Genomic DNA, 20,338 nt, shown 5'->3' on the forward strand with positions numbered 1-20,338 from the left:
CTACACAGAAGCATTCTGTGAAACTTCTTTCTCAACTGTTCATTGAAATAACAGTGTTGAAAATTACTTTTGATGGAGGAGCTTTTAAACACTCTTTCTGTAGAAACTGCATGTGGATATTTGAGGCGCTATGAGGCCTATCGCTGAAAAAGGGATGTCATCAAATAAAAACTTCACAGAAGCATTCTTTGAAACCACTTTCTTATCTGTGCATTCAACAAACAGAGGTGAACTTTACTTTTGATGGAGGAGTTTTTGAAACTCTTCTTACCGTACAAACTGCAAGAGAATATTTGGAGCTCTATGAGGCCTATCGCGGAAAAAGGAATATCTTCAAATAAAAACTACACAGAAGCATTCTGTGAAACTTCTTTCCGATCTGTGCATTCAACTAACAGCGTTGAACCTTACTTTTGATGGAGGAGTTTTGAACCACTCTTTCTGTAGAAACTGCAAGTGGACATTTGGAGCGCTATGAGGCCTATAATGGAAAAGGAATATCTTCAAATAAAAACTACACAGAAGCATTCTGTGAAACTTCTTTCTCAACTGTTCATTGAAATAACAGTGTTGAAAATTACTTTTGATGGAGGAGCTTTTAAACACTCTTTCTGTAGAAACTGCATGTGGATATTTGAGGCGCTATGAGGCCTATCGCTGAAAAAGGGATGTCATCAAATAAAAACTTCACAGAAGCATTCTTTGAAACCACTTTCTTATCTGTGCATTCAACAAACAGAGGTGAACTTTACTTTTGATGGAGGAGTTTTCAAACACTCTTTCTGTGGAAACTACATGTGGACATATGGAGCCCCATGAGGCCTATCGTGGAGAAAGGAATATCTTCAAAGAAAGACTAGAGTAAAACGTTCTGTGAAACTTCTTTCTGATCTGGGCTTTCAACCAACAGAGTTGAACCTTACTTTGGATGGAGGAGTATTCAAACACTCTTTCTGTAGAAACTGCAAGTGGACATTTGGAGCGCTACGAGGCCTATCGCGGAAAAAGGAATATCTTCCAATAAAAACTACACAGAAGCATTCTGTGAAATTTTTCTGATCTGTGCATTCAACTAACACACTTGAACATAACTTTTGATTGAGGAGTTTTCAAACACTCTTTCTGTAGAAACTGGAAGTGGACATTATGAGCGCTTTGAGGCCTATCGCGGAAAAAGGAATATCTTCAAATAAAAACTACACAGAAGCATTCTGTGAAACTTCTTTCTTATCTGTGCTTTCAACTAACAGAGTTGAACCTTACTTTTGATGGAGGAGTTTTGAAATAATGTTTCTGTAGAAACTGCAAGTGGACATTTTGAGCGCTATGAGGCCTATCGCGGAAAAAGCTATATCTTCAAATAAAAACTACATGGAAGCATTCTGTGAAACTTCTTTCTGATCTGTGCATTCAACTAACAGAGGTGAACATTACTTTTGATGGAGGAGTTTTTAAACACTCTTTCTGTAGAAACTGCATGTGGATATTTGAGGCGCTATGAGGCCTATCGCTGAAAAAGGGATGTCTTCAAATAAAAATTTCACAGAAGCATTCTGTGACACTTCTTTCTTATCTATGCATTCAATTAACAGAGTTGATTCTTACTTTTGATGGAGGAGTTTTGAAACACTATTTCTGTAGAAACTTCAAGTGGACATTTTGAGCGCTATGAGGCCTATGGCGGAAAAAGGTATATCTTCAAATAAAAACTACACAGAAGCATTCTGTGAAACTTCTTTCAGATCTGTGCATTCGACTAACAGAGCTGAACATTACTTTTGATGGAGGAGTTTTTAAACACTGTTTCTGTAGAAACTGCAAGGGGATATTTGGAGCTCTATGAGGCCTATTGCGGAAAAAGCTATATCTTCAAATAAAAACTACAGAGAAGCATTCTGTGAAACTTCTTTCTTATCTGTGCATTCAACTAACAGAGTTGAACATTACTTTAGATGGAGGATTTTTGAAACACTCTTTCTGTAGAAACTGCATGTGGATCATTGAGGCGCTATGAGGCCTATCGTGGAAAAAGAAATATCTTCCAATAAAAACTACAAAAAAGCATTCTCTGAATCTTCTTTCCGATCTGTGCATTCAACTAACAGAGTTGAACCTTACTTTTGATGGAGGAGTTTTGAACCACTCTTTCTGTAGAAACCGCAAGTGGACATTTGGAGCGCTATGAGGCCTGTAATGGAAAAGAAATATCTTCAAATAAAAACTACAGAGAAGCATTCTGTGAAACTTCTTTCTGATCTGTTCATTCAACTAAGAGTGTTGAAACTTACTATTGATTGAGGAGTTTTTAAACACTCTTTCTGTAGAAACTGCATGTGGATATTTGAGGCGCTATGAGGCCTATCGCTGAAAAAGGGATGTCTTCAAATTAAAACTTCACAGAAGCATTCTGTGAAACCACTTTCTGATCTGTGCATTCAACAAACAGAGTTGAACCTTCCTTTTGATGGAGGAGTTTTGAAACACTCTTTCTGTAGAAACTGCAATTGGACATTTGGAGCGCAATGAGGCCTATAGTGGTAAAAGGTATATCTTCAAATAAAAACTACACAGAAGCATTCTTTGAAACTTCTCTCTGATCTGGACATTCATCTAGCAGTGTTGAATCTTACTTTTGATTGAGGAGTTTTTAAACATTCTTTCTGTAGAAAGTGTAAGTGGATATTTGGAGTGCTATGAGGCCTATTGCGGAAAAAGGATTATCTTCAAATAAAAAGTGCACAAAAGAATTCTGTGAAACTTCTTTCTGATCTGTGAATTCAACTAACAGAGATGAACCTTACTTTTAATGGAAGACTTTTGAAACACTCTTTCTGTAGAAACTGCAGGTCGATATTTGGAGCGCTATGAAGCCTATCGCGGAAAAAGCAATAACTTCAAGTAAAAACTACACAGAAGCATTCTGTGAAACTTCTTTCTCATCTGTGCATTCACCTAACAGAGTAGAACCTTACTTTTGATTGAGGAGCTTTAAAACACTCTTTCTGTGTAAACTGCACGTGGACATTAGGAGAGCTCTGAGGCCAATCGTGGAAAAACGAATATCTTCAAGTAAAAACTACACAGAAGCAGACTGTGAGACTTCATTCTGATCTGTACATTCATCTAACAGGGTTGAACCTTACTTTTCATGGAGATGTTTTGAAACACTCTTTCGGTAGATAGTGCAAGTTGTCATTTGGAGCGCTATGAGGCCTATAGTGGAAAAAGGAATATCTTCAAATAAAAACTACACAGTAGCATTCTGTGGAACTTCTTTCTGACCTGTGCATTCAACTAACCGAGTTGAACCTTACTTTGGGTGGAGGAGTTTTGAAACACTCTGTAGGAACTGGAAGTGGATATTTGTAGCGCTACGAGACCTATAGCGGAAAAAGGAATATCTTCCAATAAAAACTACACAGAAGCATTCTGTGGAAATCCTTATTGATCTGTTCATTCAACTAAAGGAGTTGAACCTTACTTTTGGTGGAAGACTATTGAAACACTCTTCCTGTAGAAACTGCAAGCGGACATTTGGAGTGCTATGAGGCCTATCGTGGAAAAAGGAATATCTTCATATAAAAACTACACAGTTGCATTCTGTGAAACTACTTTATGATCTGTGCGTTCAACTGACAGAGTTGAAACTTGCTTTTGACTGAGGGGTTTTGAAACAGTCCTTCTGTGTAAACTGCAAGTGGACATTTGGATCTCTATGAGGCCTATGGTGGGAAAAGGAATACATTCAAACAAAAACTACACAGAAGCATTCTGTGAAACTACTTTCTGATCTGTTCATTCAACTAGCAGTGTTGATCCTAACTTTTGATGGAGGAGTTTTTGAAACACTCTTCTTACCGTACAAACTGCAAGAGAATATTTGGAGCTCTATGAGGCCTATCGCGGAAAAAGGAATATTTTCAAATAAAAACTACACAGAAGCATTCTGTGAAACTTCTTTCCGATCTGTGCATTCAACTAACAGAGTTGAACCTTACTTTTGATGGAGGAGTTTTGAACCACTCTTTCTGTAGAAACTGCAAGTGGACATTTGGAGCGCTATGAGGCCTATAATGGAAAAGGAATATCTTCAAATAAAAACTACACAGAAGCATTCTGTGAAACTTCTTTCTCAACTGTTCATTGAAATAACAGTGTTGAAAATTACTTTTGATGGAGGAGCTTTTAAACACTCTTTCTGTAGAAACTGCATGTGGATATTTGAGGCGCTATGAGGCCTATCGCTGAAAAAGGGATGTCATCAAATAAAAACTTCACAGAAGCATTCTTTGAAACCACTTTCTTATCTGTGCATTCAACAAACAGAGGTGAACTTTACTTTTGAAGGAGGAGTTTTCAAACACTCTTTCTGTGGAAACTACATGTGGACATATGGAGCCCCATGAGGCCTATCGTGGAGAAAGGAATATCTTCAAAGAAAGACTAGAGTAAAACGTTCTGTGAAACTTCTTTCTGATCTGGGCTTTCAACCAACAGAGTTGAACCTTACTTTGGATGGAGGAGTATTCAAACACTCTTTCTGTAGAAACTGCAAGTGGACATTTGGAGCGCTACGAGGCCTATCGCGGAAAAAGGAATATCTTCCAATAAAAACTACACAGAAGCATTCTGTGAAATTTTTCTGATCTGTGCATTCAACTAACACACTTGAACATAACTTTTGATTGAGGAGTTTTCAAACACTCTTTCTGTAGAAACTGGAAGTGGACATTATGAGCGCTTTGAGGCCTATCGCGGAAAAAGGAATATCTTCAAATAAAAACTACACAGAAGCATTCTGTGAAACTTCTTTCTTATCTGTGCATTCAACTAACAGAGTTGAACCTTACTTTTGATGGAGGAGTTTTGAAATAATGTTTCTGTAGAAACTGCAAGTGGATATTTTGAGCGCTATGAGGCCTATCGCGGAAAAAGCTATATCTTCAAATAAAAACTACACGGAAGCATTCTGTGAAACTTCTTTCTGATCTGTGCATTCAACTAACAGAGGTGAACATTACTTTTGATGGAGGAGTTTTTAAACACTCTTTCTGTAGAAACTGCAAGGGGATATTTGGAGCGCTATGAGGCCTATTGCGGAAAAAGGAATATCTTCAAATAAAAAGTACACAGAAGCATTCTGTGACACTTCTTTCTTATCTGTGCATTCAACTAACAGAGTTGATTCTTACTTTTGATGGAGGAGTTTTGAAACACTATTTCTGTAGAAACTTCAAGTGGACATTTTGAGCGCTATGAGGCCTATGGCGGAAAAAGGTATATCTTCAAATAAAAACTACACAGAAGCATTCTGTGAAACTTCTTTCAGATCTGTGCATTCGACTAACAGAGCTGAACATTACTTTTGATGGAGGAGTTTTTAAACACTGTTTCTGTAGAAACTGCAAGGGGATATTTGGAGCTCTATGAGGCCTATTGCGGAAAAAGCTATATCTTCAAATAAAAACTACAGAGAAGCATTCTGTGAAACTTCTTTCTTATCTGTGCATTCAAATAACAGAGTTGAAGATTACTTTAGATGGAGGATTTTTGAAACACTCTTTCTGTAGAAACTGCATGTGGATCATTGAGGCGCTATGAGGCCTATCGTGGAAAAAGAAATATCTTCCAATAAAAACTACAAAAAAGCATTCTCTGAATCTTCTTTCCGATCTGTGCATTCAACTAACAGAGTTGAACCTTACTTTTGATGGAGGAGTTTTGAACCACTCTTTCTGTAGAAACCGCAAGTGGACATTTGGAGCGCTATGAGGCCTGTAATGGAAAAGAAATATCTTCAAATAAAAACTACAGAGAAGCATTCTGTGAAACTTCTTTCTGATCTGTTCATTCAACTAAGAGTGTTGAAACTTACTATTGATTGAGGAGTTTTTAAACACTCTTTCTGTAGAAACTGCATGTGGATATTTGAGGCGCTATGAGGCCTATCGCTGAAAAAGGGATGTCTTCAAATTAAAACTTCACAGAAGCATTCTGTGAAACCACTTTCTGATCTGTGCATTCAACAAACAGAGTTGAACCTTCCTTTTGATGGAGGAGTTTTGAAACACTCTTTCTGTAGAAACTGCAATTGGACATTTGGAGCGCAATGAGGCCTATAGTGGTAAAAGGTATATCTTCAAATAAAAACTACACAGAAGCATTCTTTGAAACTTCTCTCTGATCTGTACATTCATCTAGCAGTGTTGAATCTTACTTTTGATTGAGGAGTTTTTAAACATTCTTTCTGTAGAAAGTGTAAGTGGATATTTGGAGTGCTATGAGGCCTATTGCGGAAAAAGGATTATCTTCAAATAAAAAGTGCACAAAAGAATTCTGTGAAACTTCTTTCTGATCTGTGCATTCAACTAACAGAGATGAACCTTACTTTTAATGGAAGACTTTTGAAACACTCTTTCTGTAGAAACTGCAGGTCGATATTTGGAGCGCTATGAAGCCTATCGCGGAAAAAGCAATAACTTCAAGTAAAAACTACACAGAAGCATTCTGTGAAACTTCTTTCTCATCTGTGCATTCACCTAACAGAGTAGAACCTTACTTTTGATTGAGGAGCTTTAAAACACTCTTTCTGTGTAAACTGCACGTGGACATTAGGAGAGCTCTGAGGCCAATCGTGGAAAAACGAATACCTTCAAGTAAAAACTACACAGAAGCAGACTGTGAGACTTCATTCTGATCTGTACATTCATCTAACAGGGTTGAACCTTACTTTTCATGGAGATGTTTTGAAACACTCTTTCGGTAGATAGTGCAAGTTGTCATTTGGAGCGCTATGAGGCCTATAGTGGAAAAAGGAATATCTTCAAATAAAAACTACACAGTAGCATTCTGTGGAACTTCTTTCTGACCTGTGCATTCAACTAACCGAGTTGAACCTTACTTTGGGTGGAGGAGTTTTGAAACACTCTGTAGGAACTGGAAGTGGATATTTGTAGCGCTACGAGACCTATAGCGGAAAAAGGAATATCTTCCAATAAAAACTACACAGAAGCATTCTGTGGAAATCCTTATTGATCTGTTCATTCAACTAAAGGAGTTGAACCTTACTTTTGGTGGAAGACTATTGAAACACTCTTCCTGTAGAAACTGCAAGCGGACATTTGGAGTGCTATGAGGCCTATCGTGGAAAAAGGAATATCTTCATATAAAAACTACACAGTTGCATTCTGTGAAACTACTTTATGATCTGTGCGTTCAACTGACAGAGTTGAAACTTGCTTTTGACTGAGGGGTTTTGAAACAGTCCTTCTGTGTAAACTGCAAGTGGACATTTGGATCTCTATGAGGCCTATGGTGGGAAAAGGAATACATTCAAACAAAAACTACACAGAAGCATTCTGTGAAACTACTTTCTGATCTGTTCATTCAACTAGCAGTGTTGATCCTAACTTTTGATGGAGGAGTTTTTGAAACACTCTTCTTACCGTACAAACTGCAAGAGAATATTTGGAGCTCTATGAGGCCTATCGCGGAAAAAGGAATATCTTCAAATAAAAACTACACAGAAGCATTCTGTGAAACTTCTTTCCGATCTGTGCATTCAACTAACAGAGTTGAACCTTACTTTTGATGGAGGAGTTTTGAACCACTCTTTCTGTAGAAACTGCAAGTGGACATTTGGAGCGCTATGAGGCCTATAATGGAAAAGGAATATCTTCAAATAAAAACTACACAGAAGCATTCTGTGAAACTTCTTTCTCAACTGTTCATTGAAATAACAGTGTTGAAAATTACTTTTGATGGAGGAGCTTTTAAACACTCTTTCTGTAGAAACTGCATGTGGATATTTGAGGCGCTATGAGGCCTATCGCTGAAAAAGGGATGTCATCAAATAAAAACTTCACAGAAGCATTCTTTGAAACCACTTTCTTATCTGTGCATTCAACAAACAGAGGTGAACTTTACTTTTGATGGAGGAGTTTTCAAACACTCTTTCTGTGGAAACTACATGTGGACATATGGAGCCCCATGAGGCCTATCGTGGAGAAAGGAATATCTTCAAAGAAAGACTAGAGTAAAACGTTCTGTGAAACTTCTTTCTGATCTGGGCTTTCAACCAACAGAGTTGAACCTTACTTTGGATGGAGGAGTATTCAAACACTCTTTCTGTAGAAACTGCAAGTGGACATTTGGAGCGCTACGAGGCCTATCGCGGAAAAAGGAATATCTTCCAATAAAAACTACACAGAAGCATTCTGTGAAATTTTTCTGATCTGTGCATTCAACTAACACACTTGAACATAACTTTTGATTGAGGAGTTTTCAAACACTCTTTCTGTAGAAACTGGAAGTGGACATTATGAGCGCTTTGAGGCCTATCGCGGAAAAAGGAATATCTTCAAATAAAAACTACACAGAAGCATTCTGTGAAACTTCTTTCTTATCAGTGCATTCAACTAACAGAGTTGAACCTTACTTTTGATGGAGGAGTTTTGAAATAATGTTTCTGTAGAAACTGCAAGTGGATATTTTGAGCGCTATGAGGCCTATCGCAGAAAAAGCTATATCTTCAAATAAAAACTACACGGAAGCATTCTGTGAAACTTCTTTCTGATCTGTGCATTCAACTAACAGAGGTGAACATTACTTTTGATGGAGGAGTTTTTAAACACTCTTTCTGTAGAAACTGCAAGGGGATATTTGGAGCGCTATGAGGCCTATTGCGGAAAAAGGAATATCTTCAAATAAAAAGTACACAGAAGCATTCTGTGACACTTCTTTCTTATCTGTGCATTCAACTAACAGAGTTGATTCTTACTTTTGATGGAGGAGTTTTGAAACACTATTTCTGTAGAAACTTCAAGTGGACATTTTGAGCGCTATGAGGCCTATGGCGGAAAAAGGTATATCTTCAAATAAAAACTACACAGAAGCATTCTGTGAAACTTCTTTCAGATCTGTGCATTCGACTAACAGAGCTGAACATTACTTTTGATGGAGGAGTTTTTAAACACTGTTTCTGTAGAAACTGCAAGGGGATATTTGGAGCTCTATGAGGCCTATTGCGGAAAAAGCTATATCTTCAAATAAAAACTACAGAGAAGCATTCTGTGAAACTTCTTTCTTATCTGTGCATTCAACTAACAGAGTTGAACATTACTTTAGATGGAGGATTTTTGAAACACTCTTTCTGTAGAAACTGCATGTGGATCATTGAGGCGCTATTAGGCCTATCGTGGAAAAAGAAATATCTTCCAATAAAAACTACAAAAAAGCATTCTCTGAATCTTCTTTCCGATCTGTGCATTCAACTAACAGAGTTGAACCTTACTTTTGATGGAGGAGTTTTGAACCACTCTTTCTGTAGAAACCGCAAGTGGACATTTGGAGCGCTATGAGGCCTGTAATGGAAAAGAAATATCTTCAAATAAAAACTACAGAGAAGCATTCTGTGAAACTTCTTTCTGATCTGTTCATTCAACTAAGAGTGTTGAAACTTACTATTGATTGAGGAGTTTTTAAACACTCTTTCTGTAGAAACTGCATGTGGATATTTGAGGCGCTATGAGGCCTATCGCTGAAAAAGGGATGTCTTCAAATTAAAACTTCACAGAAGCATTCTGTGAAACCACTTTCTGATCTGTGCATTCAACAAACAGAGTTGAACCTTCCTTTTGATGGAGGAGTTTTGAAACACTCTTTCTGTAGAAACTGCAATTGGACATTTGGAGCGCAATGAGGCCTATAGTGGTAAAAGGTATATCTTCAAATAAAAACTACACAGAAGCATTCTTTGAAACTTCTCTCTGATCTGTACATTCATCTAGCAGTGTTGAATCTTACTTTTGATTGAGGAGTTTTTAAACATTCTTTCTGTAGAAAGTGTAAGTGGATATTTGGAGTGCTATGAGGCCTATTGCGGAAAAAGGATTATCTTCAAATAAAAAGTGCACAAAAGAATTCTGTGAAACTTCTTTCTGATCTGTGCATTCAACTAACAGAGATGAACCTTACTTTTAATGGAAGACTTTTGAAACACTCTTTCTGTAGAAACTGCAGGTCGATATTTGGAGCGCTATGAAGCCTATCGCGGAAAAAGCAATAACTTCAAGTAAAAACTACACAGAAGCATTCTGTGAAACTTCTTTCTCATCTGTGCATTCACCTAACAGAGTAGAACCTTACTTTTGATTGAGGAGCTTTAAAACACTCTTTCTGTGTAAACTGCACGTGGACATTAGGAGAGCTCTGAGGCCAATCGTGGAAAAACGAATATCTTCAAGTAAAAACTACACAGAAGCAGACTGTGAGACTTCATTCTGATCTGTACATTCATCTAACAGGGTTGAACCTTACTTTTCATGGAGATGTTTTGAAACACTCTTTCGGTAGATAGTGCAAGTTGTCATTTGGAGCGCTATGAGGCCTATAGTGGAAAAAGGAATATCTTCAAATAAAAACTACACAGTAGCATTCTGTGGAACTTCTTTCTGACCTGTGCATTCAACTAACCGAGTTGAACATTACTTTGGGTGGAGGAGTTTTGAAACACTCTGTAGGAACTGGAAGTGGATATTTGTAGCGCTACGAGACCTATAGCGGAAAAAGGAATATCTTCCAATAAAAACTACACAGAAGCATTCTGTGGAAATCCTTATTGATCTGTTCATTCAACTAAAGGATTTGAACCTTACTTTTGGTGGAAGACTATTGAAACACTCTTCCTGTAGAAACTGCAAGCGGACATTTGGAGTGCTATGAGGCCTATCGTGGAAAAAGGAATATCTTCATATAAAAACTACACAGTTGCATTCTGTGAAACTACTTTATGATCTGTGCGTTCAACTGACAGAGTTGAAACTTGCTTTTGACTGAGGGGTTTTGAAACAGTCCTTCTGTGTAAACTGCAAGTGGACATTTGGATCTCTATGAGGCCTATGGTGGGAAAAGGAATACATTCAAACAAAAACTACACAGAAGCATTCTGTGAAACTACTTTCTGATCTGTTCATTCAACTAGCAGTGTTGATCCTAACTTTTGATGGAGGAGTTTTTGAAACACTCTTCTTACCGTACAAACTGCAAGAGAATATTTGGAGCTCTATGAGGCCTATCGCGGAAAAAGGAATATCTTCAAATAAAAACTACACAGAAGCATTCTGTGAAACTTCTTTCCGATCTGTGCATTCAACTAACAGAGTTGAACCTTACTTTTGATGGAGGAGATTTGAACCACTCTTTCTGTAGAAACTGCAAGTGGACATTTGGAGCGCTATGAGGCCTATAATGGAAAAGGAATATCTTCAAATAAAAACTACACAGAAGCATTCTGTGAAACTTCTTTCTCAACTGTTCATTGAAATAACAGTGTTGAAAATTACTTTTGATGGAGGAGCTTTTAAACACTCTTTCTGTAGAAACTGCATGTGGATATTTGAGGCGCTATGAGGCCTATCGCTGAAAAAGGGATGTCATCAAATAAAAACTTCACAGAAGCATTCTTTGAAACCACTTTCTTATCTGTGCATTCAACAAACAGAGGTGAACTTTACTTTTGATGGAGGAGTTTTTGAAACTCTTCTTACCGTACAAACTGCAAGAGAATATTTGGAGCTCTATGAGGCCTATCGCGGAAAAAGGAATATCTTCAAATAAAAACTACACAGAAGCATTCTGTGAAACTTCTTTCCGATCTGTGCATTCAACTAACAGAGTTGAACCTTACTTTTGATGGAGGAGTTTTGAACCACTCTTTCTGTAGAAACTGCAAGTGGACATTTGGAGCGCTATGAGGCCTATAATGGAAAAGGAATATCTTCAAATAAAAACTACACAGAAGCATTCTGTGAAACTTCTTTCTCAACTGTTCATTGAAATAACAGTGTTGAAAATTACTTTTGATGGAGGAGCTTTTAAACACTCTTTCTGTAGAAACTGCATGTGGATATTTGAGGCGCTATGAGGCCTATCGCTGAAAAAGGGATGTCATCAAATAAAAACTTCACCGAAGCATTCTTTGAAACCACTTTCTTATCTGTGCATTCAACAAACAGAGGTGAACTTTACTTTTGATGGAGGAGTTTTCAAACACTCTTTCTGTGGAAACTACATGTGGACATATGGAGCCCCATGAGGCCTATCGTGGAGAAAGGAATATCTTCAAAGAAAGACTAGAGTAAAACGTTCTGTGAAACTTCTTTCTGATCTGGGCTTTCAACCAACAGAGTTGAACCTTACTTTGGATGGAGGAGTATTCAAACACTCTTTCTGTAGAAACTGCAAGTGGACATTTGGAGCGCTACGAGGCCTATCGCGGAAAAAGGAATATCTTCCAATAAAAACTACACAGAAGCATTCTGTGAAATTTTTCTGATCTGTGCATTCAACTAACACACTTGAACATAACTTTTGATTGAGGAGTTTTCAAACACTCTTTCTGTAGAAACTGGAAGTGGACATTATGAGCGCTTTGAGGCCTATCGCGGAAAAAGGAATATCTTCAAATAAAAACTACACAGAAGCATTCTGTGAAACTTCTTTCTTATCTGTGCATTCAACTAACAGAGTTGAACCTTACTTTTGATGGAGGAGTTTTGAAATAATGTTTCTGTAGAAACTGCAAGTGGACATTTTGAGCGCTATGAGGCCTATCGCGGAAAAAGCTATATCTTCAAATAAAAACTACACGGAAGCATTCTGTGACACTTCTTTCTGATCTGTGCATTCAACTAACAGAGGTGAACATTACTTTTGATGGAGGAGTTTTTAAACACTCTTTCTGTAGAAACTGCAAGGGGATATTTGGAGCGCTATGAGGCCTATTGCGGAAAAAGGAATATCTTCAAATAAAAAGTACACAGAAGCATTCTGTGACACTTCTTTCTTATCTGTGCATTCAACTAACAGAGTTGAATCTTACTTTTGATGGAGGAGTTTTGAAACACTATTTCTGTAGAAACTTCAAGTGGACATTTTGAGCGCTATGAGGCCTATGGCGGAAAAAGGTATATCTTCAAATAAAAACTACACAGAGGCATTCTGTGAAACTTCTTTCGGATCTGTGCATTCGACTAACAGAGCTGAACATTACTTTTGATGGAGGAGTTTTTAAACACTGTTTCTGTAGAAACTGCAAGGGGATATTTGGAGCTCTATGAGGCCTATTGCGGAAAAAGCTATATCTTCAAATAAAAACTACAGAGAAGCATTCTGTGAAACTTCTTTCTTATCTGTGCATTCAACTAACAGAGTTGAACATTACTTTAGATGGAGGATTTTTGAAACACTCTTTCTGTAGAAACTGCATGTGGATCATTGAGGCGCTATGAGGCCTATCGTGGAAAAAGAAATATCTTCAAATAAAAACTACAAAAAAGCATTCTCTGAATCTTCTTTCCGATCTGTGCATTCAACTAACAGAGTTGAACCTTACTTTTGATGGAGGAGTTTTGAACCACTCTTTCTGTAGAAACCGCAAGTGGACATTTGGAGCGCTATGAGGCCTGTAATGGAAAAGAAATATCTTCAAATAAAAACTACAGAGAAGCATTCTGTGAAACTTCTTTCTGATCTGTTCATTCAACTAAGAGTGTTGAAACTTACTATTGATTGAGGAGTTTTTAAACACTCTTTCTGTAGAAACTGCATGTGGATATTTGAGGCGCTATGAGGCCTATCGCTGAAAAACGGATGTCTTCAAATAAAAACTTCACAGAAGCATTCTGTGAAACAACTTTCTGATCTGTGCATTCAACAAACAGAGTTGAACCTTCCTTTTGATGGAGGAGTTTTGAAACACTCTTTCTGTAGAAACTGCAATTGGACATTTGGAGCGCAATGAGGCCTATAGTGGTAAAAGGTATATCTTCAAATAAAAACTACACAGAAGCATTCTTTGAAACTTCTCTCTGATCTGTACATTCATCTAGCAGTGTTGAATCTTACTTTTGATTGAGGAGTATTTAAACATTCTTTCTGTAGAAACTGTAAGTGGATATTTGGAGTGCTATGAGGCCTATTGCGGAAAAAGGATTATCTTCAAATAAAAAGTGCACAAAAGAATTCTGTGAAACTTCTTTCTGATCTGTGCATTCAACTAACAGAGTTGAACCTTACTTTTGATGGAGGAGTTTTGAACCACTCTTTCTGTAGAAACTGCAAGTTGACATTTGGAGCGCTATGAGGCCTATAATGGAAAAGGAATATCTTCAAATAAAAACTACACAGAAGCATTCTGTGAAACTTCTTTCTCAACTGTTCATTGAAATAACAATTGTGAAAATTACTTTTGATGGAGGAGTTTTTAAACACTCTTTCTGTAGAAACTGCTTGTGGATATTTGACGCGCTATGAGGCCTATCGCTGAAAAAGGGATGTCATCAAATAAAAACTTCACGGAAGCATTCTTTGAAACCACTTTCTTATCTGTGCATTCAACAAACAGAGGTGAACTTTACTTTTGATAGAGGAGTTTTGAAACACTCTTTCTGTGGAAACTACATGTGGACATATGGAGCCCCATGAGGCCTATCGTGGAGAAAGGAATATCTTCAAATAAAGACTAGAGTAAAACGTTCTGTGAAACTTCCTTCTGATCTGGGCATTCAACCAACAGAGTTGAACCTTACTTTGGATGGAGGAGTATTCAAACACTCTTTCTGTAGAAACTGCAAGTGGACATTTGGAGCGCTATGAGGCCTATCGCGGAAAAAGGAATATCTTCCAATAAAAACTACACAGAAGCATTCTGTGAAATTTTTTCTGATCTGTGCATTCAACTAACAGACTTGAACATAACTTTTGATTGAGGAGTTTTCAAACACTCTTTCTGTAGAAACTGGAAGTGGACATTTTGAGCGCTGTGAGGCCTATCGCGGAAAAAGGAATATCTTCAAATAAAAACTACACAGAAGCATTCTGTGAAACTTCTTTCTTATCTGTGCATTCAACTAACAGAGTTGAACCTTACTTTTGATGGAGGAGTTTTGAAATAATGTTTCTGTAGAAACTGCAAGTGGACATTTTGAGCGCTATGAGGCCTATCGCGGAAAAAGCTATATCTTCAAATAAAAACTACACGGAAGCATTCTGTGAAAGTTCTTTCTGATCTGTGCATTCAACTAACAGAGGTGAACATTACTTTTGATGGAGGAGTTTTTAAACACTCTTTCTGTAGAAACTGCATGTGGATATTTGAGGCGCTATGAGGCCTATCGCTGAAAAAGGGATGTCTTCAAATAAAAACTTCACAGAAGCATTCTGTGAAACCACTTTCTGATCTGTGCATTCAACAAACAGAGTTGAACCTTCCTTTTGATGGAGGAGTTTTGAAACACTCTTTCTGTAGAAACTGCAATTGGACATTTGGAGCGCAATGAGGCCTATAGTGGTAAAAGGTATATCTTCAAATAAAAACTACACAGAAGCATTCTTTGAAACTTCTCTCTGATCTGTACATTCATCTAGCAGTGTTGAATCTTACTTTTGATTGAGGAGTATTTAAACATTCTTTCTGTAGAAACTGTAAGTGGATATTTGGAGTGCTATGAGGCCTATTGCGGAAAAAGGATTATCTTCAAATAAAAAGTGCACAAAAGAATTCTGTGAAACTTCTTTCTGATCTGTGAATTCAACTAACAGAGATGAACCTTACTTTTAATGGAAGACTTTTGAAACACTCTTTCTGTAGAAACTGCAGGTCGATATTTGGAGCGCTATGAAGCCTATCGCGGAAAAAGGAATAACTTCAAGTAAAAACTACACAGAAGCATTCTGTGAAACTTCTTTCTCATCTGTGCATTCACCTAACAGAGTAGAACCTTACTTTTGATTGAGGAGCTTTAAAACACTCTTTCTGTGTAAACTGCACGTGGACATTAGGAGAGCTCTGAGGCCAATCGTGGGAAAACGAATATCTTCAAGTAAAAACTACACAGAAGCATACTGTGAGACTTCATTCTGATCTGTAAATTCATCTAACAGGGTTGAACCTTACTTTTCATGGAGATGTTTTGAAACACTCTTTCGGTAGATAGTGCAAGTTGTCATTTGGAGCGCTATGAGGCCTATAGTGGAAAAAGGAATATCTTCAAATAAAAACTACACAGTAGCATTCTGTGGAACTTCTTTCTGACCTGTGCATTCAACTAACCGAGTTGAACTTTACTTTGGATGGAGGAGTTTTGAAACACCCTGTAGGAACTGCAAGTGGATGTTTGTAGCGCTACGAGACCTATAGCGGAAAAAGGAATATCTTCAAATAAAAACTACACAGAAGCATTCTGTGGAAATCCTTATTGATCTGTTCATTCAACTAAAGGAGTTGAACCTTACTTTTGGTGGAAGACTATTGAAACACTCTTCCTGTAGAAACTGCAAGCGGACATTTGCAGTGCTATGAGGCCTATCGTGGAAAAAGGAATATCTTCATATAAAAACTACACAGTTGCATTCTGTGAAACTACTTTATGATCTGTGCGTTCAACTGACAGAGTTGAAACTTGCTTTTGACTGAGGGGTTTTGAAACAGTCCTTCTGTGTAAACTGCAAGTGGACATTTGGATCTCTATGAGGCCTATGGTGGGAAAAGGAATACAATCAAAAAAAACTACACAGAAGCATTCTGTGAAACTACTTTCTGATCTGTTCATTCAACTAGCAGTGTTGATCCTAACTTTTGATGGAGGAGTTTTTGAAACACTCTTCTTACCGTACAAACTGCAAGAGAATATTTGGAGCTCTATGAGGCCTATCGCGGAAAAAGGAATATCTTCAAATAAAAACTACACAGAAGCATTCTGTGAAACTTCTTTCCGATCTGTGCATTCAACTAACAGAGTTGAACCTTACTTTTGATGGAGGAGTTTTGAAATAATGTTTCTGTAGAAACTGCAAGTGGACATTTTGAGCGCTATGAGGCCTATCGCGGAAAAAGATATATCTTCAAATAAAAACTACACGGAAGCATTCTGTGACACTTCTTTCTTATCTGTGCATTCAACTAACAGAGTTGATTCTTACTTTTGATGGAGGAGTTTTTAAACACTGTTTCTGTAGAAACTGCAAGGGGATATTTGGAGCGCTATGAGGCCTATTGCGGAAAAAGGAATATCTTCAAATAAAAAGTACACAGAAGCATTCTGTGACACTTCTTTCTTATCTGTGCATTCAACTAACAGAGTTGATTCTTACTTTTGATGGGGGAGTTTTGAAACACTATTTCTGTAGAAACTTCAAGTGGACATTTTGAGCGCTATGAGGCCTATCGCGGAAAAAGGTATATCTTCAAATAAAAACTACACAGAGGCATTCTGTGAAACTTCTTTCGGATCTGTGCATTCGACTAACAGAGGTGAACATTACTTTTGATGGAGGAGTTTTGAACCACTCTTTCTGTAGAAACTGCAAGTGGACATTTGGAGCGCTATGAGGCCTATAATGGAAAAGGAATATCTTCAAATAAAAACTACACAGAAGCATTCTGTGAAACTTCTTTCTCAACTGTTCATTGAAATAACAGTGTTGAAAATTACTTTTGATGGAGGAGCTTTTAAACACTCTTTCTGTAGAAACTGCATGTGGATATTTGAGGCGCTATGAGGCCTATCGCTGAAAAAGGGATGTCATCAAATAAAAACTTCACAGAAGCATTCTTTGAAACCACTTTCTTATCTGTGCATTCAACAAACAGAGGTGAACTTTACTTTTGATGGAGGAGTTTTCAAACACTCTTTCTGTGGAAACTACATGTGGACATATGGAGCCCCATGAGGCCTATCGTGGAGAAAGGAATATCTTCAAATAAAGACTAGAGTAAAACGTTCTGTGAAACTTCTTTCTGATCTGTGCTTTCAACCAACAGAGTTGAACCTTACTTTGGATGGAGGAGTATTCAAACACTCTTTCTGTAGAAACTGCAAGTGGACATTTGGAGCGCTACGAGGCCTATCGCGGAAAAAGGAATATCTTCCAATAAAAACTACACAGAAGCATTCTGTGAAATTTTTTCTGATCTGTGCATTCAACTAACAGACTTGAACATAACTTTTGATTGAGGAGTTTTCAAACACTCTTTCTGTAGAAACTGGAAGTGGACATTTTGAGCGCTTTGAGGCCTATCGCGGAAAAAGGAATATCTTCAAATAAAAACTACACAGAAGCATTCTGTGAAACTTCTTTCTTATCTGTGCATTCAACTAACAGAGTTGAACCTTACTTTTGATGGAGGAGTTTTGAAATAATGTTTCTGTAGAAACTGCAAGTGGACATTTTGAGCGCTATGAGGCCTATCGCGGAAAAAGATATATCTTCAAATAAAAACTACACGGAAGCATTCTGTGACACTTCTTTCTTATCTGTGCATTCAACTAACAGAGTTGATTCTTACTTTTGATGGAGGAGTTTTTAAACACTCTTTCTGTAGAAACTGCAAGGGGATATTTGGAGCGCTATGAGGCCTATTGCGGAAAAAGGAATATCTTCAAATAAAAAGTACACAGAAGCATTCTGTGACACTTCTTTCTTATCTGTGCATTCAACTAACAGAGTTGATTCTTACTTTTGATGGAGGAGTTTTGAAACACTATTTCTGTAGAAACTTCAAGTGGACATTTTGAGCGCTATGAGGCCTACGGCGGAAAAAGGTATATCTTCAAATAAAAACTACACAGAAGCATTCTGTGAAACTTCTTTCAGATCTGTGCATTCGACTAACAGAGCTGAACATTACTTTTGATGGAGGAGTTTTTAAACACTGTTTCTGTAGAAACTGCAAGGGGATATTTGGAGCTCTATGAGGCCTATTGCGGAAAAAGCTATATCTTCAAATAAAAACTACAGAGAAGCATTCTGTGAAACTTCTTTCTTATCTGTGCATTCAACTAACAGAGTTGAACATTACTTTAGATGGAGGATTTTTGAAACACTCTTTCTGTAGAAACTGCATGTGGATCATTGAGGCGCTATGAGGCCTATCGTGGAAAAAGAAATATCTTCAAATAAAAACTACAAAAAAGCATTCTCTGAATCTTCTTTCCGATCTGTGCATTCAACTAACAGAGTTGAACCTTACTTTTGATGGAGGAGTTTTGAACCACTCTTTCTGTAGAAACCGCAAGTGGACATTTGGAGCGCTATGAGGCCTGTAATGGAAAAGAAATATCTTCAAATAAAAACTACAGAGAAGCATTCTGTGAAACTTCTTTCTGATCTGTTCATTCAACTAAGAGTGTTGAAACTTACTATTGATTGAGGAGTTTTTAAACACTCTTTCTGTAGAAACTGCATGTGGATATTTGAGGCGCTATGAGGCCTATCGCTGAAAAAGGGATGTCTTCAAATAAAAACTTCACAGAAGCATTCTGTGAAACCACTTTCTGATCTGTGCATTCAACAAACAGAGTTGAACCTTCCTTTTGATGGAGGAGTTTTGAAACACTCTTTCTGTAGAAACTGCAATTGGACATTTGGAGCGCAATGAGGCCTATAGTGGTAAAAGGTATATCTTCAAATAAAAACTACACAGAAGCATTCTTTGAAACTTCTCTCTGATCTGTACATTCATCTAGCAGTGTTGAATCTTACTTTTGATTGAGGAGTATTTAAACATTCTTTCTGTAGAAACTGTAAGTGGATATTTAGAGTGCTATGAGGCCTATTGCGGAAAAAGGATTATCTTCAAATAAAAAGTGCACAAAAGAATTCTGTGAAACTTCTTTCTGATCTGTGCATTCAACTAACAGAGATGAACCTTACTTTTAATGGAAGACTTTTGAAACACTCTTTCTGTAGAAACTGCAGGTCGATATTTGGAGCGCTATGAAGCCTAACGCGGAAAAAGCAATAACTTCAAGTAAAAACTACACAGAAGCATTCTGTGAAACTTCTTTCTCATCTGTGCATTCACCTAACAGAGTAGAACCTTACTTTTGATTGAGGAGCTTTAAAACACTCCTTCTGTGTAAACTGCACGTGGACATTAGGAGAGCTCTGAGGCCAATCGTGGAAAAACGAATATCTTCAAGTAAAAACTACACAGAAGCATACTGTGAGACTTCATTCTGATCTGTACATTCATCTAACAGGGTTGAACCTTACTTTTCATGGAGATGTTTTGAAACATTCTTTCGGTAGATAGTGCAAGTTGTCATTTGGAGCGCTTTGAGGCCTATCGCGGAAAAAGGAATATCTTCAAATAAAAACTACACAGAAGCATTCTGTGAAACTTCTTTCTCATCTGTGCATTCAACTAACAGAGTTGAACCTTACTTTTGATGGAGGAGTTTTGAAATAATGTTTCTGTAGAAACTGCAAGTGGACATTTTGAGTGCTATGACGCCTATCGCGGAAAATGTTATATCTTCAAATAAAAACTACACAG

This window comes from Symphalangus syndactylus, chromosome 11 (genome assembly GCF_028878055.3).
Source record: "Symphalangus syndactylus isolate Jambi chromosome 11, NHGRI_mSymSyn1-v2.1_pri, whole genome shotgun sequence".
In the NCBI taxonomy this organism is placed as follows: domain Eukaryota; kingdom Metazoa; phylum Chordata; class Mammalia; order Primates; family Hylobatidae; genus Symphalangus; species Symphalangus syndactylus.